The sequence below is a fragment of the Canis lupus genome, chromosome 17 (assembly GCF_003254725.2).
Source record: "Canis lupus dingo isolate Sandy chromosome 17, ASM325472v2, whole genome shotgun sequence".
In the NCBI taxonomy this organism is placed as follows: domain Eukaryota; kingdom Metazoa; phylum Chordata; class Mammalia; order Carnivora; family Canidae; genus Canis; species Canis lupus.
Window position 1 is genome coordinate 27,534,171 of NC_064259.1, and position 9,295 is coordinate 27,543,465.

At 36.0% G+C, this 9,295-nt stretch overlaps 1 long non-coding RNA gene across 1 annotated transcript; it reads left to right on the plus strand.

Moving 5' to 3' along the window:
* The first annotated feature begins 1,474 nt into the window (after positions 1-1,474).
* Positions 1,475-9,008, plus strand: LOC125752870 (uncharacterized). The gene is made up of 2 exons (XR_007403381.1): positions 1,475-1,573; positions 8,754-9,008. It is a non-coding gene; the product is annotated as an uncharacterized LOC125752870 (long non-coding RNA).
* Positions 9,009-9,295: the final 287 nt, after the last annotated feature.

Here is a 9,295-nt window from a genome sequence, read left to right on the forward strand (position 1 = left end):
ATGTTTTATTTCAGAAGTGAAAGTGAGAAGCTGCAGAGACAACAGCTGTTACTTTTGAACATAAAGTGTTAGAAGGGAAGTAGAAATTTATCTAAAGTTCACAGATGTCTCCAGTTATCAACAATGGATGTCATTAATCATTTCCTAGTATTTGAAGAGATATGACTTATCCACTAGTTGGCTGAATGTTTTGGTGGTGGTGGGAATTGATCTATAAACAGACAAATAAGTAAATCTGCACTGCAACTAGATGAGAATGAACAGATTTCTTAAAATTTAAAGAATTATTACCGTGATGCTCTGTTTAACTGGTTAAAATTCATCTGATAGATTTCTTATGCAAGTTAATATGGTGACAGGCTTCAACTAATTGTGATGTTTCAAAATATTTCTGTTAAGACTTTCAGCCCATTTGAATGTGGCAGAGATTATGATATTAGGATAAAGTAAATTTTATTTGCTCTAAATGAAGGGGGAAAGACTTATTAATATTATTATTATTATTATTATTACTTTGCCTAATTTAGTTTCCACTTAATCTATTCATATCAAAACTTCTTACCACAGTAACACCTTTTCTAGTGTTTGGATCTGCAACTGACCGGGAGAATGAAGCTGCTCAATTTTGCCTTAAATGAGAGTGCAAGCAGAATTTCTCTTCACTCTAAATACATTTTGATTTGTGTGTGAAGTTCTTTAAAGACTATTCAGAAACTTCTCTTTGCATTCAAATGTTTAATTTGATTAATTCAAATGTTTACATGATTAGTAAAAATGCTCACTTGCCTTCGACGGTGGTTTGCAACTAGTTGACCTTCATAACTGCATTGACACATGGCAGGGATGGCGTTATGGGTGTGTGACCTGAGCAGTTGCACAGGCCTTGTACTTAGAAAAGTCGTATGCTTGGTTTAATTCTTTATTGCCAACATTTGGAGATTCTTAGTAATTGTTGGACATGGGACCCTGTGTTTTCATTTTGCACTGGGTCCCACAAACGATGTGGCTAGTCCTGGCACGTGATAAGAAGCATAGTAAAGGTATAGTAAAGCATAGTTGTAAAGGTTCTGGATGATCTCCAAAGACAACAAGGTCTCTAGCACTCAGATACCTTCACCTATTTTGACAAGAGATGATATACAGAACCAGTCTTCTTCAGAGTGATGTGATACCAATTCCTCTCGCTGAATGTACAGAGGTGAGAGTGACCTTTAATAGAAACGTACAGTTGTCTGTGATACAAAGAGTGTGGACCTTTAGATTTTGCATAATAAATAATGTAAACTTTGTCTTATGTTCTACTAGGAGAGGGAAATAACTTCTTAGATGCAGGAGGAGAAGCTGGCATTAAATGTAGCCATTATATCCTCAACACATCCTGTCTACACAGAAAGGCCCCAGTACACATACACTGAGGCCAAAGAAAGTAGAGTAATTCTGAAAATAATACCAATAATGCTACTTATATGACACAGATTCTCTCACTATCAGGATCCTAACCGAAGTTTACTACAATTCAGTAGCAGATTCATAGAAGCTATACGTGTTACCAAAGGTCATAGAGCAAGTTGAGGTAAGTATCAAACACAGGTCTTGTAAATCTGTGCCACTTTCACCTGTTTGCTCCACTTGTTAAAAATCACTGAGCCTCTAATTAGAAGTTCTGCTCCCATAATGGGGGTTTTATTGAAGTAAATGGAGTAATCTTTGGGCTACCAGTGAGGGCTTTTTCTCTGCTGTTTCCAGGCTCAGAGCAATTGTTTAGGTGGTGGGAAGGGAACAGGATATCACAAATACTGCAGAAAAGAAGGGCAAGATACTGGAAAGGAAGCCATTGAATACTGGTGTTGAAAGAAAACATTATGATAAACTTGTCAATCTCTCCTTCTCTGAGTCCAATCTGATGGAAAGCCCTCTCAAGAGCTACTGGAAAGACGAATTTTCTCTTTAGAAACATTTACAAATGAGCACTTCATTTTAAAATACCACATTCCATTCCATCGAAGAACTGTAATTGCTTCAAAGTTCTGGCTTGAGTTAAACTGAAATTTGATTTACTGTAAATCTGAATAAAATAGAGTCTCTGCTCTCCACCCTGCAGAGGGATACAGCCATAAATACATAAAACCAATATACATGTGAACAAGACACAATGGAGAAACCCACAGAACCTATTCAGAGAGGTATCCTGCTGGAACTGTTGGATAAAATTTCAAAGGACTAGCTCTTTGAAAAGGACTGTGAATAATGGTAAATTATGAAAGGGAAAACACAGACATTTTCTACAAATCCTAATGACTTATTTTCCCTAGTTCACATGACATTTTTTAATGTTTAAAAATTCTCTTGGCCTTCTCCTTTTTAGATTACATAACCAACTCAAATGCCTTAAATATTATGTGTGAGGACATCCATATATGATCAAAAATATCAATATCTCCTTTTTACCCTATGACTTCTCTAGCTCCTCAGTGTTCCTATTAGTGTGAACCACCATGTTTAAACCCGTTCCATCAGATATGCTCTGCCTTTGCAGCAAGACTTTGTTCCTTGTGATTAGGGCATTTCACACATATTATGCTTGCATTAGAGTTAGTGCCAGCAGCATCATTATTTTGTTGCCTTGTGCCGAACCTGTATTTTGATCAGTGAGGCATAGGGTAAGGTGTCCTCCACTAGTATGTGCTTGGAGATTTAAGAGAAGACTTTCCTGATCTTTTCTAATTTTCTCTTTAGTATTGAGCAAAAGAACGAGATCTTGCCATTTGTGACAAACTAGGTCCTCCAGAATGGAGGTGTAATTATACTAAATTATATTTAGTATAATTTGTATTATACTAAATGAAACAATTCAGGCAAAGAAAAAGGCCATAGGATTTCACTGATATGTGGAATCTAAAAAACAAACAAAAAGCAGAAACAGACCCATAAATACAGGAACAAACTAATAGTTGCCATAGGTGAAGAAAATGAGAAAATGGGTAAAATGGGAGGAGAGTGGGAAATATAAGCTTCCAGTTATCGAATGAATAAGTTATGGGGTTAAAAGATATGGCATAGGGAATATAGTTGATGGAACTGTAATATTGTTCTATGGTGACAGATGGGAGCCACATTTGTGGTGTGCGCAAAACCATGTATAGACTTGCCGAATTACTATGTTGTACAACTGAAACTAATGTTATATTGTGTGTCAACTATACTTCAATTATGAAAATTTGGTAACTCTTCAATATTTTTAAATTGGAAAAAGTCTACAAAGCAACAAAACAAAACCCAAAACGCCATTATAAAGCCTAAAATAGACCCACATGGTATTCCACCAGCAACTTCCCCAGGTTTCAACAAAGCTTACTCACCATTAAATGAACTTAAGATCACCCATTTTGTTTTTTACCAAGAAAGTACCTATCATATCTGTATATCTTGAGGTTAACAGTGGATCTGCCACTAGCTGAGAGCCTCCTATCAATTTCATCTAAAATGTGAGTAAGATAGTCTTGTTATTGGGGTGCCTGTGTGGCACGGTCAGTTAAGCATCTGACTCTCGGTTTCAATGCAGGCCATGATCTTGGGGCTGTGGGATCAAGCCCCATGACGGGCTCTGTGCTCAGTGTGGAGTCTGCCTGAGATTCTCTCTCTCTTCCCCTACCTGCCTGCATGCAGGCACACACACTCTCTCTCTGTCAATAAATAAATATATCTCTAAAGAAAAAAAAAGGCACTCTTGTTATGTATTGTTGTGGAGTCCAGCTGAATCACAGGCATTATCATATACTAAACAAAAAAAAAAATCCATTCAGACTCTGATTAAAAATTTCGTTGGATTAGTTTCTAACCTCTCCTATTGTATTTTCTCAAATAATTTATCTTTTTCTCCTTTTTAAGACTTAGAACATTTGTTTAATCTTCCATTTTCTGAATGTGCTCTCTCCCCCATTTTCATCGTTGTTCAGACTATGACACCACATTTGTAGTCTCTTTAGTATCCAGTTATGTGCTAATTCTTCATTTGCTAAGTAGAAATCTTAGATTATTTTATCACTTATTTAGGATCTCCAATACATTTCTATTATAAACATTATTTTCTTGATTCTAGATGACTGAACTAAAATTGGATTTGAGTAGGAGTGCCTTCTTTCTTCAGCTGCTAGCATTTTATCATTTTCTTTAAGCACTGGGATTATAACTTTCTATTTCTCTTTCACATCGTGGAACATATATATTTGTTAACACTTTTCTTGAGACTTCAGCTCATTCTGGCATACTTTTCCTGAACTAATTCCCTCTGAATCACACCACATTTTAGTACTCATTTGTGATTTTATGTTTCTCTTTCCATCTTACAAAGATTTTGAAAATCTGAGATTCTGTCCATTGTAGTGGGCACTTTCTACAGTTCTATAATTGCTAGCATTAATTGCATATTTAGAATTTTCTGCCTTGCATTCATGATATGTAAATTTTTATACATCATTGAAGTTAATTTACCAATTCAATTCAATGTTTCTAAGCTTTTGACTCTGTGAGGTTGACTTTTATTTCTTTTGTGTCCTGTCCTTGTCTAGTTTTGAAATTTTAGTTATATAAATATCATAAAATGAATTGGATAACTTCCACTCTATTATATTCTCTGGGAAAGTTTGTGAAAGTCAGAGATAAACCATTTGGGAAGGTTTCCTAAGCCTGTCTGCAACAGTGTCTAGACTTGGTATCTTAGGAGAGTGGAGAAAGGAGGGAGATTCTGAATACTTCTCACATTTATTTAATGTCCACTGATCCTTTCAGGTTTCCAAAATCTTTTTTAAAAAATATTTTATTTATTTATTCATGAGAGCAAAGAGAGAAGCAGAGATATAGGCAGAAGAGGAAGCAGGCTCCCTGCGGGGAGTCCGATGTGGGATTCAATCCCAGGACCACGGGATCACACCTTGAGCTGAAGGCAAATGCTCAATCACTGATACACATAGGTTTCCCAGGTTTCCAAAATCTTAAAATAAATTGGTCATGTGCTTATTTATTTTTTAAAAATTTCTACCACACACACACACAATTTCTGCTACATACACATTTTATAATTTATAGGTATTAAATCATTTATTGGATTTATGATTTTCAAGATTAACTACTACTCTATCATAGTATCTTATATACATAAAATATATACACACATATTCACATACAAGTACACATATATGCTATAGCAATACATATGTGTATAGGCATACTACATATATAATACATACATGCATATACCTTGGAAAGGGAGATAAGTTTCTTTGAGCAATTTTGCTTGAATTTTGTCTATTTCATTCATTTTTGGAATATAGCACTTTTAAACAAAATTTGATGTCAAACCTCATAATCAATTTTCAACTTGTTCTAGAAAATCATCATCCATGTCCTTCCTCTTCTTATGTGGCTAGATATGTACTTGTATAATAATACCACTTGTGAATTTCTATTCATTTCTTCTCAAAAGCACCCACACCGTGGTTTTACTTCACTCATTTGGGAAGTATTCCCTCCCTAACTCTTGACCAGATCTATCTAGGAGCTCCATCGACTATGCTCTCATTCCTTTCTGTCCTTGACTCCATTCCAACAAGTAATGTGTTTACTGGTCTTGCTTTATCTAAATGTCAAGTCCCCTTGGTACATTGTAATGTTCTTGGGAGCAAATGCAGTGACTTTTATTTGTGGCCTCCAAATTCCCTCAGTGTGTTTAATACAGAGTAGGCACTGAAAAAAATGAATTTGAAGAAGATTTTGACTTATTCTTCTAAGAAGATTGCACACTCACCAATATGATATTTATTGATTTATAAATTATCTTTCTCTAGAAAGAATTTCAACAGGTATATTGCACCTGCATATATCTACTTCTAGTGTTTACAAGAGATTCCTCAAACATTATTATAAATTTTCTTCTGTGGCCATGACAGCATTCCTGCTTTTACCTGTGAATACACAGATCATCCTATAATCTCTGAAGCGTGAAATAGGGCTTCATTGTTCATTGTTTAGGCTCATCTTCTCAAGGAAGAGGCTTATGCCTTTTAGAATCTATCAAATTAAAGTCTCTTATTCATCATTTCTCATTAAGTCATGTCCGCCTGCTTATACGATTTCTGTAACTTTGATTTGTTTTAACCATATTAGCACTTTTTTTTTCTCCTCTGATAAGTTTTCATTCTACTAACAAAAGATGTACAATTGGAAAAGCCTTGCATTTTAGACGTTTGCTCCAACTGTGGGAATTTGCAAATTCTCTCTATGGGCTCGCCAGAAATTAAAGTAACAAGACTAATTTCAGTTATTTTAATAAGGAGATACTTAAAATGCTTAAATTCACTTATCTCAACAAGAAGATATGATTCTGAAAAGAAAAAAATGATTCATCATGTGGTAGAGGATACCTTCTAAACCATGACACTATAGATTATTATATTTTCTAAGTAGTTACAATATCTATGGGTTTTTTTGTCACTCACTATTTATTAAATATGAGTAGATCAGGGGCACCTGGATGGCTCAGTGATTGAGCATCTGCCTTTGGCTCAGGTTGTGATCCTGGGGTCCTGGGATTGAGTCCCACATCGGGCTCCTTCTGCCTATGTCTCTGCCTCTCTCTCTGTGTTGCGAATGAATGAATGAATGAATGAATGAATGAATAAGTAAATAAATAAATAAATAAAATCTTTAGAAAATATATAAGTAGATCAGTTCTGGCATACTTTTATCTTCCTTAAATACACATCTTAGAACACTCAAGCCTTAATACCCATTTGTGATATCTTAGGATGTAATGACTAAGTCAGTCTGTATTCTCTTTGCAACTTTCTTAAATGTATCAAATCTTGATCATATCCTCTCTTTTTATTTATTTGAAAGAGAGAAATATTCAAAATCAAGTTTTATCCTTCTAATTCTCAAGTTTTGGTTTCTTATTGAACCTACTTCCAATCTGATGTTATTCGACTATTTTTTCATGATCCCTTTCAGTTTTTACTTCCTTTGTTCTCTTTTTCTTGTCCTTCTACTTTGCCCCCACTTTCTTAAATAGCACTGTAATTCAGAAGTGAGGATAGGAATGTGTGAAAATATTTAATATCTTTTTACTTTTTGCTTGTTCTATGGGATAAAGCAGTTGAGAAGGGACAGCTAAATTCTGTTAGGTTCTCTTTGCTTATAAGTTGTAAGAAAACGTGGTCAGAAATAGACTCATTCTTGGGATGCTATTCCAGGTATATGAAAAGTAGTGTCAGGAAATTTCAAATTCATGCATTCCAGGAACTCTTGAGAGTCACCAGTAGCTTTAAAAAAAGATATTATATGGTGGTTTCCATGAAATGATTTCTAAAGGCATGAAAGAGCCAAGAATTATAGATAGGAAGGGACTTGAAGGGCATGTTTTATGTCTGTGCTTCCGTGTGAAGTGATAACCACTCACAGCTTCTAAAACTGGGTTTCCTGTTTGAGTGAAAGAGGAAAGGTAAGATAGTAGTCAGTAAGCTCTGCTACATTTAGCACATTTAAGTACATACATACTGACATAGAGATCCCCATATATACATACATATACTATTAACATCTGCTGCTCTGATCCTAGGGAGCAGCATATAAAAAAGGGCCCAGTTCTGGTTTTTAGTCTAAATATAAATGTATTATGGAGTACCTGGGTGGTTCAGTGGGTTAAGCATGTGCCTTCCACTCGAGTCATGATCCCAGGGTCCTGGGAAGGAGCTCCATACCAGACTCCTTGCTCAGTGGGGAGTCTGCTTCTCCCTCTCCTTCTGTCCCTCCCCTGCTTTCTTTCTTTCTCTCTCTCAAATAAATAAAATAAATATAAACTTACCTGATAATAAGAGAAAAATATAGAGAGCAAGTATTTTTGGTCTCTACATGTGCTAGAATATATAGTTGTTATTCTTAATCCTCTGCTCTTTAGGCCCACTTGTGAAGGCAGCCAATTTTACAAATGGTAGCTGAAAATCCCATACTTTCTTTGTTAAGAGCTCAAGCAATAGCTTGCTTTACTTCTTTATGGTTAGAACTTGGACCAATAAGTAATCGGCCTTGAGGAACATCTTGAATATCAGCCTCTAAAAACTGTACAAGTGCCCCAGACACAGAAACAATATGGGAGCAGTGGCTTAGAGATAGCATATCACATACAACAACATCACATAATGCCAACAACTTCTCCAGTCCACTTCTTGGCCTAGTCTGGAAATCAAGATTGGCTTGACAATTCTGCAGCAACATCAGAGGAAGATGGAATGGAACTCTGCCACCAGAAAATTTAGGTAATGATCTAACTGCAATCTCAAAATTGAGGTGATAAAAAGATGACACATTTCTAAGCTAAAAAACATGGTGCCCTTTTCAAAGACCATGTGATAGGTCATCAAAAATATGTGAGCCACTGTTAACTGTTTTTGCATTTCAATATACACCAAAAATGGGATAAATGGACAAAAGCAATAGAATCTATAATTTTTAAAAGAGAATAGAAGAACGAGATGGGTTGAGAAGTAAGAAGGGTCAAAAGAGATGCAGAGCTTGAGGAAGGAAGAGATGCATGTGAGAAGTCAGATATTTGGTAGTAAGGTTGACTGATAATTTGCTGAGAACCTCTGGCAGTTTGATGTGTACCAAAGCAAGGGAGAAGACACATTTCTTTTATTTTCTTTTTAAAGATTGTATCCATTTATTTGTTTTTTTTTTTTTTGTATTCATTTATTTGACAGAGAGAGAGAGAGAGAGAGAACACATAAGCAGAGTGGCAGGCAGAGGGAGAGAGAGAAGCAGGCTCCTCACCAAGGAAGGATCCTGACACCAGGCTCAGTCTCAGCACTCTAGGATCATGACCGGAGGCGAAGGCAAATGCTTAACCGACTGAGCGATCCAGGTGCCACAAGAAGACACATTTCAACACAGGAAAAATAGACTCTGATCTGATTCTGTATCCAGCCAAACATAATGAATTGATGATTTCTATTTCATTTGTGTACATTTTGCTTGATTCTCTCTTGTTTTAGATCATCCAGTCATAGGTGAAGGAGAGTGATACCATCCTATCATCAAGCCTTAGCTTCTGCGGGCCTACTCTGCCCACCTGAAGGAGACAACCTGGGCCAAATCCTTATTCTAGGCATGGAGGGCTCTAGTGCCAGGGGAATGATGAAAGAATATAATTTCTCTAACTAGATCCGGGGAGTCATTGCCCAAATAATCCTTTTGGAAGCTTCCCCTACAGGTAAAGGAAAGTTAAGACCAGTTAAAGACACAT